This window comes from Malania oleifera, chromosome 4 (assembly GCF_029873635.1).
Source record: "Malania oleifera isolate guangnan ecotype guangnan chromosome 4, ASM2987363v1, whole genome shotgun sequence".
Taxonomy (NCBI): domain Eukaryota; kingdom Viridiplantae; phylum Streptophyta; class Magnoliopsida; order Santalales; family Ximeniaceae; genus Malania; species Malania oleifera.
The window spans coordinates 22478970-22492099 of NC_080420.1; positions in this window are offsets into that span (position 1 = coordinate 22478970).

Sequence of the window (13130 nt, forward strand, 5' to 3'; positions counted from 1 at the left end):
ATTTAAATCAAGTTCGAGTTTAGTAGAAAGTGACCCGTTTATAAACGGGTCAATCTGAACTTGATCCGTTTAATAAATGGATTAAACAGGTTTGGGTTGGTTACCCGTCGAGTGACCCGTTTAATTTTATATATATATATATATATATATATGTATGTATATTACATTAAAGAATATTAATTAAAGATATGTATTATTTTCTATATTATATGTTCTTTTTGTTTAGATATTAATAAATAAAATAAAAGAGTTCTATTTTTTTTTTAAATGTCACTTTATAAGAAATGTTTAAAAAAATTAAAAATAAATAAATTATATTTTTAAACGGGTTCTTAACGATACTCATTTATGACTCGTTTATTAAACGGGTGTATTTGGGTTTATATGTTAATCACCCGTTAATAAATGGGTCAACCCAAATCTGAATCTGTTTAACCCCTACCCGTTTACGACCCGCTTAAACCCAATGAAACAAAGTGTTGGAAGAAATTGAGACTTAAGCAAGAAATGAGAATACTTCTTATTCCACTCACAAATACAAAGCTATGCATGTTGTATTTATAACTAGGAAAGAAGAAGAAAGAAGAAACAATAAAAGAAAAAGAAAGAAACAAAAAACAAAATACCAAAAAATAAAACTAACAAACTATCTAAATTAACTAAGGTTCTCTTATAGTCCCCCTCAAGATGATGTGTAGATATTATGCACATTCATCTTGGATAAAAGAACTTCAAAAACCTCAGAACCTAAAGGCTTGGTCATTAAATCTGCAACTTGATCAGCAGAAAAGACATATAGAGTGGTAATAAGACCCTCTTGTAATTTCTCTTGAACCAAATGACAGTCAATTTCAATATATTTAGTACATTCATGGTAGACTGGATTGGCTGCTATGTGAAGAGCTACTTGGTTATCACAGAATAAGAGAGCTGGTTGATGATGTTGGTGATGCAAGTCAGCAAGTAAAGCTTTGATCCAGATAATTTCACAGACTGTGAATGCCATGGATCTATATTCAGCCTCTGCTGAAGATCATGAGATCGTGTGTTGCTTCCTAGATTTCCATGATACAAAAGAATCCCTAATGAAAATGCAATAGCCACTTATTAATGTTCGAGTATCAAGACAGCTTGCCCCAATCTGAATCTGAAAAAGCTTTAATATGAACCTTTGATGAAGAAGGAAAAAATAAACCTTGTCTAGGAGCAGATTTGAGATATCTCAAAATTCTCATAGCAGCTTGTAAATGGGGCATTCGAGTGTTATCTAGGAATTGACTAAGATAATTAACAGCAAAAGTAATGTCAGGTCTGGTGTGAGTCAAATACAATAATATGCCAATGAGTCTTTTATAAGTAGAAACATCATCTACTAATTCACCATCATTTTAAAATAACTTTATATGAGTATCCATAGGCACTACAAAAAATAAGGTTATTAGTGACGGTCTTGAATTAGTCGCTATTTCTGCCGTTACTAATACTTATTAGTGACGAATTTTTCAAACCATCACTAATAATAGAGTATTAGTGACGGATTAAAATCGTCACTAAAAACCTAAGCCCGTCACTATAAATTTTACACCGGCTCGATAAAAAATCGTCACTAAAACCATAATATTAGTGACGGTTTTAAATTCATCACTAATGCTCTATTATTAGTGACGGTTTGAAAATCATCACTATTGCTCACAGGCAACTATTAGTGACGGTTTTCAAACCATCACTAATAATATAGTATTAGTGACAAATGTGAGAACCGTCACTAATACTATGACTTTAGTGACACTTTGAAAACTTTCACTAAAACTTTTTTAAAAAAAGACAATTATTAGTGACGGTTTTGAAACTGTCACTAATAATTAGACTTTAGCGACGAATATTAAAAGCGTCACTACCCTACTATTAGTGATGGTTTTGAAACCTTCACTAATACTTAAATTGGACAATTAGTAGTGACGATTTTAAAATCGTCACTAATAATTAAAATTAATTTTTTTTCTAATTATTAATTCCTATAAAAATCTGTAATTACATTTTCGTATACATAACATTAAACTATAATTGCCAAAAAAATTCTTAAATTATTCAAAATTCTAATTCTAACTCAAATTCAAATTTAAATACAAATACAAATATATTATACAAATTCAAATTCAAATACAAATATATTATACAAATTCAAATTTAAATACAAATTCAAATTCAAATACAGAAATTTCATCTGTTTAGATAACAAAAAAAGTCATAGCATTGGCATGATGTTGTGACTGTTGCAAACCCTACAAGTTAAGAAAGTTAAAAAAAAATTAGTATACGTTTTTTTGAAAATGGCAACATTTCTCCTATAAATATGACATTTTCCATAGAGATATGCTCCAAACCTAGGTGTTTATAATAAACAGTTCACAATACTCCAACTAGTAATGAATTTTACAAGTGTACAAGAGCTTCATATAATAAGCATTAAATAATGTAATGTGTTCATACATCCCATAAACAATATATATCAGAATATAGTTCTATGAAAAAATAGAATGTGATGTTTATGGTTTACATGGCTTCCATAGGACTCTAAAACAACTATAATAATCAAATAATGCAAATGAGTCCATGATTTATAGAATTTTCGCTTAGCATAAACAAAAGTAAATTTAGAGATGAAGTTCAAAATTTATTTGAAGTTCACTCATTCTTTCAAAAATGTTTTAACATTCAGCACACTATAACCATTTGAGCATATGGTATATGGCTATGATTATTTTGGAAAAAAGTCAACAAATTTTCGGCAGCATGCCGTCTATAAATAGAGCATTTCCCAAACTTGCAAGTCACAAAAAAAACATGCAATTCACAATATTTTTGCATCATACAGATGCCATTTAGATTAAGACATGCAACAACCTAAAAGTATCTACCAGAAGGCAATACACATCACTGCATCAGCCATGCATGTGGCGTTCCAATCAAGCATGCAGTCCTAATGTCCACTACCAGCATGCAATTCACAAGATATATCAATCCAAGCATGTAGTCCAAAAGTTAAATCATCTATTAAACTGAAGTTAGATAAGCACAAGGAAATTGTGTGTGTTGTGCGCAGGAAAAAAATTTGAGTGTGCAAACAATAAAAATTGTGTGTACTGTATGTACAAAAAAGAATTGTAAGTGTGTTCTTTGTGTTGGCAACGTGGAAGTGTTTTGTAAGTGAGAATGCTTAGTGTTATCTTATAGTACTTGTGAGGTACATTAGTATGTCCAAGTGTAAGGTTTTGGGCACGTATTTTCATCTTGTAAGGATGTCCAGGTCGTAGAATTAAACAAACACAATACTATATATATATATATATATATATATATATATATATATATATATATATATATATATGCAGCTAAACACTAAAACTACATACCCAAACAATTATTATTCAATCAGAGGAATTCAACAAGATGTTTGTTACTATTCAAGTGTGAAAAAAATTGCTACAAATTAGTTTAACGCATACTGATTCCCACAACTTATGAAAATATGCACATGAGGAACAGATATTTCATACCTTATGAGCTGACTTGGCAAGTGCTCGCATATTGTAGCTTGTATGTGCATATGAAACCAAATTTAGCCACACAATATAAGTGAATAGCATTAATGTGACACCAAATAAGACAGCTGAATCACACCTGCAGAATTTAGAACTAATCATTGTATAAATCAAATTTTTTTGCTAATTCTTTTGACAAAGTTTTAACCAAGGAGAAACCTTAACAAGAGATTAAAACATGTACAAAATTGCTAATCTAACTCTACAGATAGCAGTGAATGGATTGGCTAAAACTTCCTAGCAGCTTGGGTCTATGCACCTCAAATCCAAAATATCAGAATAACTTTTGGTCATATTTAAAAGCAGTAATGCTTAAAAATTTTTTAAAGTTCAATGTTTAGAATTGCAATATACGAGTAGGAGTATTAGGCTATCAGTTACTAGATCCCTGTAATTAAGTTTTGAGAACTTAAAAAATAGAGATGGAAAGATGTTTGAAAAATTAAAAGGCACTGCATGCTTTTCGTTACGTGATTAAATTTGGGTTTGGGTTTCAAAAAAGGTAAGCATTTGTTACCTACAGGAACCTACCAATTTTCAGCATCATTCACTATTCCATATCTTCATAAATGCAATCAAAACTAAATAAAGATAACAAATGGAAAGTACAAAAAGGAAAACCTATTAGTAAGAAATATTACTCTTACATCTACACTAGAAGTCTAGAACTTAGAAACTAACCTCAGAATCACAAAAACTAGGCACAAGACAGTAGTTATAGTTATTATTAGGTGAAGGAACACAACAACCTGCAGCATCAGATTAGAAGTTAGATCATTTAGCGCATGATCATGCAAAACAAAGAAGAAGTAGGCAAACTCTACCATGGGCAATTTTAGAAATCCCATTATAAACAAAATAATGAATTTAAGTAGCCACATGAAGGTGGTTTTCATGGCTAAAATTCAACCACCGGTTATGAAATGCACAAACTAAAAATCCTAATTGGTTCAAGTTATTCTTGTATTCTTTGTACTTACAGTCTGTAATTTAGATCTGTATGCATACATTTATTAACAACCATAATTATGAAATAAAGAAACCACAATCCTAATCAGTGCAACATAACTGTTCAAACTCCAACTTGTGGAAACAAGCTACCTCCATACTCAGCAAGATGGTTTGGAGTTCAATAGGTTAAATAGTGAGGAAAGGCATGATTTTCAAAAGTTTAAGGGAAAACATGACATTGATAGAGCAGGGTGATGTTAAAGGATTTGTGTACAGAACCCCAAGTAGATGAAATAGAGGCTTGTTGTAGTGAAGTAGGGATCAGTAATAGGCATTATACAAAGCTTGTCTTAATTTTTTAACAATGTTCAGAGTTCCTTCCTATTGTACTCCCAAATGCTTCCAGCAAAAAACCAGCCCCACCAAATTTGTATCCTTTGCCTCTATCTTTTTACCATTGCTCTTATCTTGACTTGACTAGTAAAATTCCACAAAGATTGAAAAACTCGATGGGTGATCTATTGAAGGATTGAGCAATATTCGACGATGGCCATAATATTAAAAAATAAAAATAAAAAAAGAACATGATGCACATGAAGGTTTCAATCAATTAGATTAAAGGAAGAAAACAACGTCACCCATAAAAAGTGTTTAAATTTACTTATACAGAGATTTCACTATTAAAGTTTAATAGATCATCAACAAGGTTTAGAAAATAAGGACAACAATTATATATATCAGAATAAAACAAGTTGCAAACTCCTAATCAGGGAATTTTTGTTCCATGTTTAAATAGTAACTACCAAGGAATAAAGAGAAGATAAAAAGACATGAATGTTTAAATAGTAACTAGCGAAATGGTGTTACCAAAGACTCAAAAAAAACTTGGGGAACAATGGTGAACCACTAAATACAAAAGTTGGGATGTTAACAAAGACTCAAAAGAAGTACAATTGAGCATTTGCTAACTACTAAGGATTACCAAACTCTTAAACTACTAAAATGCTAACTGCAATCTCCAAATGTATTTCAAAACATAAAACCCAGACACACTAGGGCTAACACCTAATGGTAATGATGTAGTTACTGTGGGATTTAATGGATTTAAAGGAAGACGAAGATCGGAAGGAAGACAGATAAAAAAGATGCGACTACAGGAAATGGTGTTGCCAGCAGCAATAATTGCAGGGTGGTGATAGCAATTTGGACCCCTCAAGCCATGAGAATCTGATTCTCTCAATATTTTTCTCCACCAAAGTGATATATTTTTGTTGGAAAACTGAACAAAAAAAGAGGGAAAAAAACGATTAATGGAAGGAAGAAGAAAATGCATAGGGAAAGAGAAGAATACAATTCGCATTATCCAAAAATCATTAATGGTTTTCATTAATAGGAACATAATGTCCAAATTCTGAATGAATACTATATAAGTCTTGAAAAGAAAATTGCCTCAAAGATCAAGTCCCAAAAGATTATTTTGGTCTAAACGTTGTGATGGCCAACCAAGCATTTAACTATACAGCATAAGTTCTAAAATTTTCCCTTGTGCATTGGAAGTTATTTAGAAAGAGTGAAGATGAGGTGGGGAAAGAACAAAAGAATTCCTGAAAAGCCTTGTGTCCCAATATACTTAAGTAATCAGCTCTAATGCCCCTTGTTTAAACCATAGGTGCATCTATATACAGGTTTGACTAAAATTTATGCTGGTTATGAGTTATGACTCTAACCGCAATGCACATGAAAAAGAATAATTTCAATAAATAATGACAAATAGTTTACTGCAATTCTCTACACTAGTATGCTTCTTCTCTAATGCCACCTACAAACAGAATTCAGTGCATTCATATAAAATGCATCCATTAAGTAATATCTTATATTAGGTGACTAGCAGATAGACATTGCAGATCTAGGTGAAAGAAATATTGGTTTACCATCCCTTCAATGATTTTTCTTGGATTGTCAAGTAGCTACTCCATCTTGAATTTGAAGCTCATTTTGGTGGCCATAGTTTTTGGTCGAGAACCGCAAAAATTAATTGAATGTTTAAAGGCCACCCTTCTGTTTGAAATAGCATTGGAACATATTGAAAATTGCAAAAACATTTACCCGCTCAAGCAAACCATAAATGAATGATTGAATAAATTTAAGAATTTTTAACAAAGAGAAAGGAAAAAACAATTAACGATGGCAACCTACTTGAAAATAGCATTGAAACTAAGAGGACTCTCCCTCATTCTACGGTGAGCGGGGACAGACGGTTGATGAGCAAACTTCAAGGGAGCATCAACCCCTCCGTTCTCACTACTTCGAATCCTTTCACCAAAATATCAGACCTCAGTCCAACTAGGGAATAGTCGTTTGGCGAACCAACAACAGAGCTCTCAGCTCCCGAAGAGTCCATGATCGGGGATGAGTCAGGAACAACTCTAGTAGTGCTAGCGCTAGGTCCCCTCCTGATAAAGAGGTTGAGATCCAAGTCGTGGTGCGAACTCGATTTCACGCCTACGCCCCCATCGTGCGCGTCCGCGATCGCCATGGATGCAGAGAGGAGACACTGTGGGCGGTGACTTGAGATTCAGTGGCGGGAGGACTGCGATACGTGCATAGAGGAGCGAGGAGGGAGGGGCAAGAGGGGGGAGCAGAATGAAATTTGGGGAAAGAAAATACAGCAGGAGGGAGAAGGACGTGGGAGGAGAGAGAAGCAATTTTAGGAAAGTGTGGGAAATTATGCAAGTTAAGGCAGGGATTTCAGATTTTGAGCACTAGTGATGGTTTCAAAACAGTCACTAATACCCTATTATTAGTGACGGGTCTCCCAATCCGTCACTAATATCCTTAACTAAATTTTTTTATATTTTTTAAATAAAAACACTATTAGTGACGGTTTCAAAACCATCACTAATACCTTATTATTAGTGACAGGTCTCCCAATCCGTCACTAATACCCTTAACTAAATTTTTTTATATTTTTGAAATAAAAACACTATTAGTGATAGTTTCAAAATCGTTACTAATACCCTATTATTAGTGATGGGTCTCCCAATCCATCACTAGTACCCTTAACTAATTTTTTAAATAAAAACACTATTAGTGACAGTTTCAAAACCGTTACTAATACCCTATTATTAGTGATGGGTCTCCCAATCCATCACTAATCTTAACTAATTTTTTAAATAAAAACACTATTAGTGACGATTTTAAAACCGTCACTATTACCCTATTATTAGTGACAGGTCTCCCAACCCGTCACTAATACCCTTAACTACAATTTTTTTTATATTTTTTTAAATAAGAACACTATTAGTGACGGTTTCAAAACCGTCACTAATACCCTATTATTAGTGACGAGTCTCCCAGTCCGTCACTACTACCCTTAACTAATTTTTTTATATATATATTTTAAATAAAAACACTATTAGTGATGGTTTCAAAACCGTCACTAATACCCTATTATTAGTGACGGGTCTCCTAGTCCATCACTAATACTCTTAACTAATTTTTTTTAAATATTTTTTAAATAAAAACACTATTAGTGAAGGTTTCAAAACCGTCACTATTACCCTATTATTAGTGATGGGTCTCCCAATCTGTCACTAATACCCTTAAATAAATTTTCTTATATTTTAAAAATAAGAACACTATTAGTGACGATTTCAAAACCGTCACTAATACCCTATTATTAGTGACGGGTCTCCCAATCCGTCACTAATACCCTTAATTAAATTTTTTTTATATATTTTTTTAAATAAGAACACTATTACTGACGGTTTCAAAACCGTCACTATTACCCTATTATTAGTGATGGGTCTCCCAATCCGTCACTAATACCCTTAACTAATTTTTTTTTAATTTTTTAAATAAAAACACTATTAGTGACGGTTTCAAAATAGTCACTAATACCCTATTATTAGTGACCGGTCTCCCAATCCGTCACTAATACCCTTAATTAAATTTTTTTAATATTTTGTAAGAACACTATTAGTGACGGTTTCAAAACCGTCACTAATACCCTATTATTAGTGACGGGTCTCACAATCCTTCACTAATACCCTTAACTATTTTTTTATATATTCATAAAATATTAGTGACGATTTTAGGGTAAGTTTTTAGTGACGAAAGTATTAGTGACGGCTGCTAAAACCGTCACTAATACAAACTTTTAGTGACAAAATTGAATTCGTCACTAATACTTTCGTCACTAAAAATCAGTTTTTTTGTAGTCAGGAAATAAAACTAATTTAATTGCAACTAAACCAGACTCTGAAATGAGCTCCAAACAATATTTTCATTGAGATAAAGAAATATCGTTCTGTGGTCGAGCTATCTCCAAACCAAGACAAAATTTCACAGGCCCTAAATACTTTAACTTGAACTCAACACTTAGAGAACTTTTAACATTCTCAAAAGCAGTTGTATCACTACTAACAAGAAGGATATCATCCACATAAAGCAACAAGACAACAAAATAACTTCCTTCTTGATTGGTAAACAAGGAATAATTAGCCTTTGATTGTGAAAAAACCCATTGTAAACAACATAGAAGTAAATTTTAAGTTCCATTGTCTTGAAGCTTACTTCCAGCCATGTAAAGATCTTTGCAATTTACATACTCTTTTGTCCCCCCTAGCTGAGATAACCTGGAGGAAGCTTCATGAAAACTTCCTCATCTAATTCCCCATATGAGAATGCATTATTAACATCTAGATGAAAGATATGCCAATCATTTATTGCAGCAAGTGATAAAACACATCTCACAGTGACCATCTTTGCAACAGGTGAGAAAGTATCAAAATAATCTAAGCCTTCCATTTGAGTATAACCTTCGGAAACAAGTCTTGCCTTAAGTTTCTCTATTGAACCATCAGAGTTGTATTTAGTTTTATATACTTAGTTTTATATACCCACTTACAACCTATAGGAGTTTTATTAGGTGGCAGTGTAGTGAGAACCCAAGTCTTATTCATTTCAAAAGAAAATAATTCTGCAAACATAGCAACTCTCCAATGAGCATGTTGGACAGCTTGGTGATAAAATGAAGGTTCGAAATTAGAAGAAATAGCTATAGAAAAAGCTCTATGTGATTCAGATAATTTGGAGTAAGAAAGGACATAAGATATGCTATGTTTATTACCTGAAGCAGGAGTAGGATCCCTGGTAGATGATTGAGAAGTAGAAGTAGCTAAGTTGCAATGATAGGATTGCATATAACCAAGCATTTTGTGCTATCGAGTTGATTTTCTTAAGGGTGGAAATTGGTTTGCATCATGTAAAGGTAAATTTTGTATTAGGTGGAACAACTGGAACAGGGGAAGAAATTACTGAGTGCAATGGTTCAGGATGGATTATAATCTCACTATAATCTGAAACTGGTTTTGGAAGAACTAAAGAACTCTCTGAAGTGTTATTTGACTAAGAAGAAATTTCATGTCCAAAATTCTTATTTAAGCCATATGCAAAAGGAAATATTGATTCATGAAATATGACGTCTCCAAAAACAAAGAATGTTTTCTGCTCCAAATCATAAAGTTTGTAGCCCTTTATACCAAATGGATATCCTATAAACATACGTCTTCTTGCCCTTGAAGAAAATTTTGATCTTTTTTTGACAAGGGTTGATGCATAACATAAACACCCAAAAACTTTTAAATGACTATATACTGGAATTGAGTTGTATAAAACTTCATGTGGAGATTTGTTATTCAAAATGAAAGATGGAATTCTATTAATAAGATATGTTGCAGTAAGTATACACTCTCTCTAGAAAATTAAAGGTATGTTTGATTGAAATTTTAATACTCTTGCTACATTTAATATATGCTGATGTTTTCTCTCAACTATAGAATTTTGTTGAGAGGTTTCTACACATGATACTTGATGTAAAATTCCTTTTGAATTAAAAATATTTGTCATTTTGAATTCTAAACCATTGCCAGATCTTACACATCTATTTTTTATGTCAAATTTTGTTTCAACCTAATTATAAAAGGCAATAAAAATATTTTGAACTTCAGATTTCATATTCATTAAGTAGATCTAGGTAAATCTAGAATGATCATCCAGTAAGGTAAGAAAGTATCTAGAACCATTATGAGTTGGAAAAAAAAAAAAGGCCCCCATATATCAGCATGCACAAGATTGAAAGGAAAACTTTTATTATATGAATGAATCTCAAAAGGAAGCCTTTTCAGTTTGGCTAGAGGACAAACTGTACAATGATCATCAAGTTTGTCTGAAAAACTAATATTTGATACATTTGTTGAAAGAAAAAACAATTGAGACATAGAAGGATGTCCTAATCTACTATGCCAGATATTGGAATTTGCGATAGAATTCACAATGTTTGATTTTGGTGAAAACTCAACAACACGAACACCTAATTGTTGTAATATGTATAACCTAGCAGATTTCCTAGCAATCCCAATCATCTTCCATGTGGTAAATTCCTAAATAAAACAAACATCAGGTAAGAAAATAACTGTACATTTCTGAGATGAAACAAGTTAGCTAACCAAAAGCAAATTATATGAGAAAGATGATACACAAAGTACATCTTTGAGAATTAAATTTTTGGATAATTTGACTATGCCAAGATGAATGATTGGACAATGTTTTCCATTTGGAAGTGTAGTATTGGTGTTTAAATATTTTGTTATGGAAGTAAAAATATCAATGGAATGAACAATGTGATTTGAAGCACCAGTGTCTACAATCCAATGATTCTGAGGTATTGATGAAGACACTGGACAACTTGAAGAAAAACTTGAAAGTATCATACATTAGGTGTTGTTTTGTGAAGTAATATTAGAAACAACATTGGTTGCTTGATGATGGATGGTTTCATTAGATTGTGAGTGGATCAAGGCTAATAATTTCTGACAATCCTTTTGAGAGAAAATCAATTTATTTTGAGATTCAAAGGCAATATTAGTAGGTTGTCTTGTGACTTGGTTAATTGATGGAGACTTTCCTTTCTGCCAACAAGTGAATTTAAAACCTGGAGGATAGCCATGTATTTTATAGCATTTATCAACCGTATGATTATTCAATCCACAATGAGTGCAAAATAATTTGGCTCTCCTTTGCTACTGATTTCCAGGAACAAATTTGTGGCTTGATAAATTTAATTCTTACATTTTCCTCATGAAAGCAATACTGTAAATTGCCCTAGTTTTGCTAATTTCTCTTTGTTTCTCTTCTGAACCATTAAAGAAAAAACTTTGTTTATCTCTGGTAAAGGTTCCATCACCAGAATCTATCCTCTAACATGAGAAAAACCTTCATTCAATCCCATTTAGAATTGAATAACATATTTATCTTGATACTTCAAAAACTCCCGAATGAAATCACAAGTACAGGTTCTTAAAACACCACAAGAGCAAGTAGGAATTTGATTATAATTAGCCAATTCATCCCATAAAGACTTGAATTTTATATAGTAATCTCTTACCGACATATCTTCTTGAGTCTGTTACAGGGTAAAATTAGCAGGGTTGCTCTTTCGACTTCCGCTGACCTGAAAAAGGAAGAAAAGAAAGTCTTGGAGGACCCGGGGTGTAATCCGAGGGATCACTCTGATGCCTAAGTAAGAGGGATGCTTTAGAGAGGCTGAATGCAACAGTAGAACAGGTTGAATGACTTACCTTGGCCTCTTCGTCCCTTCTTATAGGGGCTCGAGTTGACCCTTGGTTGGTTTGTCTTTATTGCATGTGAGCGTGAATTGCTCCCCTGTCATAAAGTGCTTGCACCCATCACTCGACTATTTAAGCGACTGGCATGGATTACTCCTCCTCTTTATTGGGTTGGAGCTGATTACTCGTTAGAGTGTCTGGCCCAAAGAAGGCGTGAGATAGGTGTTGACCTCCTCTCATTAGCTAGATTATTTTGGGCGTATCAGTTGTCCCCCCTCAGTTTCAAATTTCTGGATGGAATTTTAAACACTTTCTTTGTCTGTATTTTTCCCCCTAGAAGGTGTACTGCTCCCCACTTTTTTTCTTTTTTTTTTTAAGCTGCTATGTGGGGGACTTTTTCCAAGCTGATTTGCCGAGCTGGTGTTCCGAGCTGTCCGAGCTGCTCCTTGGCGGACTTTGTACTGAGCTATTCAGAGAGGGGAAGAATTTTCCGAACTGCTCATGTAGGACTTTTGCCGATCTGTCCGAGTTGATAGTCCGAGTTGTCCGAGCTACTCCCTGGAGGACTTTTTACTAAGCTATTCAGAGAGGGGAAGAATTTTCTGAGCTGTTCGAGTAGGAATTTTACCGATCTGTTTAAGCTGATAGTCCGAGCTATCCGAGCTATTCGCGTAGGACTTTTGCCGATCTGTCCAAGCTATCCGAGATGATTGTCCGAGCTGTCCAAGTTGTTCGCGCTGTTTGCGTAGGGCTTTGGCCGATCTTTCCGAGCTTAATAGTTCGAGCTGTCTGAGCTGCTCCTTGGAGGACTTTTTAATAAGCTGTCCAGAGGGGGGCAGAATTTGCCAAGCTGCTCGCATGGGAATTTTGGCGATCTTTCCGAGTTGATAGTCTGAGATGTTCGCATAGAACTTTGGCTGATCTGTCCGAGTTGTTAGTCCGAGCTCTA